A 5,507-nucleotide genomic window follows, 5' to 3' on the forward strand; every position below is an offset into this window, starting at 1 on the left:
ATCTATCTATCTATCTATCTATCTATCTATCTATCTATCTATCTATCTATCTATCTATCTATCTATCTATATATATATATATGTACACATGCACATACACACATACAAACACACACACGCATGCACACATATCGTTGGATGCTCATGAGCTGGAAGCTAAAATAATATTTATCACATTTCTTCTCAGAATGCAAAAACAAAAATGTTTTTTCTCATGAAGGCATACACTGATGATTGTCTGTTTATGTTTTGCTAGAGATAAGCCATGTTTGAATCATGTAGCTCTGTTATTAAGAATATAAACATGTTTCACATACATAAATACAGAATTTCCATACTACCTGTTCAAAAACTTGCTTACCAAATGAGTTATCCAAATCTAAGGAATACCAGGTATCCTGTTAACACACACACACACACACACACATGCATGCACACATACACACACACAATCACAAAGCATTTTTTCGAATGCTATAAAAATTCTGCCGATTAACAACTTTGTGGAGCTATTTTATTTTATTAGCTCCTCCATTCCTAAAGAAAAATAATCTCCAGCTAAAAAACGACCAAGATCTGAAACTGACACATCCAAAGGACACACCTGATTACAAAGTTTCACATGTATTATCAAACTCTGAACAATAACACAACTCCAACTTTAATCAATAAAAACTTTCTATAATATCTTTCCATTAGAACTTATCTGACAGCCTAATTACCATTCAACATAGTTTCACCTACCCCAGTAAAGAAAAAGGGCCAGAAACTGTATAAAGCCAAGATGAAGTAAAATGTACCACAGTCTTAGAAAGGCTAGGAAGCCGAAACTTCAAAAGTCGCTATCATCACTATTCTTGTAAATGCATAATGAATTCCTATTCTACAAAATGTATTGAAAAATCCTCCAGTTTAATGTTAAATTGTTTTTCTTATTGCATGATATACTTGATATAAAACAAACAGTAATACATATGTGTGTGAGAGTGCGTGTGTGTGTATGTGTGTGTGTGTGTGTGTGTGTGTGTGTGTGCGTGTGCATGCATGCATGTGTATGAAGTGCTAGAAATCAAATTTTAAAATTTTCTGAATAACTTTCACATATAATACACAATATTATTGTATTATATTATATTATATTATGTTATATTATATTATATTATGTTATTCACAATACTGCTTGTTATTGACTTGAAAATACGCTAGAAAATGCTATGTAGTCAACATAGCTGAAAGACCTAAGCTGATAAGAACTGCTGAAATCATTTCCATATTTTGTTATTAAGTTTACAAGATTTCAATTTGTTTTCTGGGGGTTTTTTGTACAGTTGTACTGATAGAAGTCTAATATTGTAAATCAAAGGTCATATCTTTCAGATCGATTTCTTGTTATGACGGAACAATATTTTGGAACTAATAATAGTAAAAATAGCAAAAAAAAAAAACCACCCACTAAAAATAAAAATAATAATAATGATGATGATGATGATAATAATAATAATAATGATGATAATAATAATAATAATGATGATAATAATAATAATAATAATGATAATAATAATGATAATAATGTTAATAATAATAATAATAATAATAATAATAATGATAATAATGTTAATAATAATAATGATAATAATATTAATAATAATAATAATAATGATAATAATGTTAATAATAATAATAATAATAATAATAATAATAATAACAATAATAATAACAATAATAATAATAAATGATGATGATGATGAAGATGACGACAACGATGACGATGATGATGATGACGATGACAATGATGATGATGATGATGATAACGATGATATTTGTATTTGTGTTTAATTCTTTAGATAATAGTCTGAATCTGTATGTATATTTTTTTCATTTTCATGTTCTTTTTTTTTCAATTTTCTATCTTGTTTCACTGTGTTTTGTTTGTAGTTTTTTAATGTTTTTTTTTCTAAAAGATGAAATAAGTCAATTTTCTAGAAGAATGAAGCGATAAGAGAGGAGAGAGAAGAAGAGAGAGAGAGAGGAAAATATATAAAAACAAAAAAGAGAAAATGAAAGATGATTGCTTAGCTTATTCTTTCACACTGTTTTGAGGTCATATGTTAGAAGTGAGTGGGTAGGTTGTGGCAAGATGGTGGCCACTGAGTTTGTACAATAGTGCAAGGCTACCAGAAACTTATAGAGGCAGACGAGTGGGAAGCAGAAGCTGATAAAGAGGATGAGGTGGAATCAATTGATTTGACACAAGCATATGACTTGCAATTACTTTATCAACACTCCAAGGTGGACTTTGCCTTTCATCTTTCTGAGGTTGATAAAGTAAATTACCAGCAATGTACTGGGGTCCATATAATTGACTATTCACCTCCATTTGTATTTCATGGCCTTGTATCTATATTAGAAGCCGATTATTTTATCAAAGTGACTTAATGAGTGTGTATTCTATGGTAGATGTAACAATTAAATGTCCCTCAAACCTGATTAATAATTGATAGTGATTTCTAACGAAGATCTTTGGAGGAGGGAAATTATTGATTATAAAATCAAAACTTGAAAAATGGTATAAGCGTCACCCTGGGGTTGTAACTGAGGGGAAAAGATGTAACAGTTCTTTGAGACATTCATGTTCATACAAACAGAACCATCAAAGCTAATAAACTGGATATTGTTGTAAAAGACCAAATAATAATGTTGGTTTATTGATTGACACGAGTATTTCTTGTGATCGTATCTTGGCAAAAGAATTTGACCAGTTCAGAAAATATAAAGATTTGCTCACTGAAATTTAAAAAATATGGTGGCTCAAGGCAGTTTTAATACCAGTGATTGTAGGAGCACTAAGAATGGTGAAAAAAGGAACTGCAAGAAGTGCTAAAAGTTGTTTTAACATGTATGATACACATATTGAGAAAAACATTGTCACTGTGAGAATGATTACTTTCCATGTAAATAGTTTGTTTTTTCAACATAATTGTGTTTGATTTCACAAATCTGGTGTGTTTATTTTAATGGTCTATCAATATATACAGTGATTTTATTTGCTCTAGGTGTTGGGAAGATAGTTGGTAAGAAATGGAAACAAAATTGAGGGAGGAAGAAAAACTCATAATAATGATGATGATGATAGTAGTAGTAGTAGTAGTAGTAGTAGTAGTAGTAGTAGTAGTAGTAGTAGTAGTAGTAATAATAATAATAATAATAATACCCTGATGCAATACCAGACAGTGGCTCCAATGGCTTCTGATCTCAACTGATTGGAAGTGTTATCATGTACATTGTTTTGTTTTGGTATAAAAGGTGGGCTACAGCAAATATTCTGCTCAGTACCATAGATTTGCTTGTCAGTTGTTTAGCATTAACCAGTTGAGCATGTCCCTTAGTGGCTGATGATGTGTGTATCTCTGATCACGAGCAGAAGGAGTGGGGGAGCATCATAGCCATGTGTTGAGAGGAATTCTTTGGAGGTTGAATGATTCATCTCTGGAAACATAAGTGTTTTGTTCAACATCCTTAAATGACCCGTTTTCAAGGACCCTTTGAGTGGCTTAGGCTACTTGACATGAAGCAAATTCTAACTGGCCCCACCTGCAAGGTCATGCTCTGTTTATCTTGATATGAGATCACCATGTCATGCACATATCGTTGTGATGCATGCACCTGGTGTACCCTTATTAGACAGGTAATTGTGAGGGGTATATTGGGCTTCATATATTTGTACCCCAGTGTTACTTGGATGGCATGCACTGCTCTCTCATATGATGATAGGCTGTGGATATACCCTGATGCTATAACAGGCAGTGGCTATACCTTCATGCAATATCAGTCAGTGATTCTCATGGTTTCTGATTTTAACTGATTAGAAATGTTATCATGTACATTGATTTGTCTTGGTATAAAAGATGAGCTACAGCAAATATTCTGCTCAATACCACAGATTTGCCTGTCAGTTGTTTGACCTTAACTAGTTGAGCATGTCCCTTAGTGACTGACAATATGTGCTTCTCTGATCATGAGCAGAAGTAGTGAGGGAGCATCGTGTCAAGAGAAATTCTTTGAGGTTTGAATAATTACCCCTGGAAACATGGGTGTTTTGTTCATCATCCACAAATAACTCTTATTCAGGGACCTTTTGAACAGGATGGGCTACTTGACCTGAAGAAAATTCTACCTGGGCCCCATCTTCAAGGTCATGCACTGTTTATCTTGATGTGAGATCACCACGTCACACACATATGCTTATGATGCATGTATCTGGTATACCCTTATCACACAGGTAGTCATGATGGGTATATTGGGCTTTGTATATTTGTAACCCCGTGTCACTTTTATGGCATGCTCTGCTCTCTCACTCAGTGGTTGGATAAATGTGCCAAAGTGACACTGAGAAGAGGCAAATTAATCAGCACTGAAAACACTGCGCTGGACATAGCCGCAGAAATCTGAGAATTAGACCACAATTGCCCATACAAGTATCTTGGAATAAACAAAACTGCTAAAATACAACACACAGAAATGAAAGAGAAAATTAGGAGAGAATATTACAGAAGAGTTGCACTAATGTTAAACACTGAACTTAGTGCTAAAAATAAGATAAAAGGGATAAACACATTAGCCATACATAAGACACATTTTATATAGCAACTACCCAATAAAATAAACAGCCATCAGCAGACCGCATACCCAATGCACTACATGCACAATACATGATACAAGCACTAACACAACAAATGACTGCACTAGACCCCATAACAAAAGAACCTAATGCATAATAATGCCAGAAAAAGCTTGCACTCCCCCAACAACAAAACGAACACACAATGCTGTGCACACCCCAGCAAAACAGAGGTATGACAGGTGATGCAGTCAAAATTTGCCTGAAACTACCAAATGTTGAACAACAAACGCAACCACAACAACAACAATAATTTTCTATTTCTATAGGCACGAAGCCTAAAAGTTTGAGAGGAAAGGGTTTAGTCAATTGAATTGACAACAGTTTAATACACCACCAACTTTGTTGCCTCATAACTTCCAGAAAAATGGATACTTTTTAATGAAACTTTCACCAAGTAATTGCTTATATCCTGTAGATTGTGTGTATACAAACATTTGTTGGAAAATTTTTCTGAGGGGTTGGAGAGAAGAGTTTGAAAAAATTCACAGGACCTGACATTTTCCCCCTCATAACTTTCTGGAAAATTGGTATTTTTTAATGAAATTTTATACAAATACCTTTCAAATGGTGTAGATTACGATTACAAAGAAATTTGTAGGCAAAATTTTAGGGAAGGGACGAAGGGAGGAGTTTATAGAAAACTGAGTTTCAGATCAGACGGCCCTTGTAAGTTGGAGTTACTCAATTTTGATGGTGAATTTTTCCAATGTTCTTTCATCAAAGTCTTCAGAATGGTGGGAGGCATCTTTTCACGAAAAAACAAAGGAAAATTTTGAAAATTTTTTTACACTCCCGATTTCGGCCATTTTTTTCACTATGCACTTAA

Source organism: Octopus bimaculoides, chromosome 10 (genome assembly GCF_001194135.2).
Source record: "Octopus bimaculoides isolate UCB-OBI-ISO-001 chromosome 10, ASM119413v2, whole genome shotgun sequence".
NCBI lineage: Eukaryota > Metazoa > Mollusca > Cephalopoda > Octopoda > Octopodidae > Octopus > Octopus bimaculoides.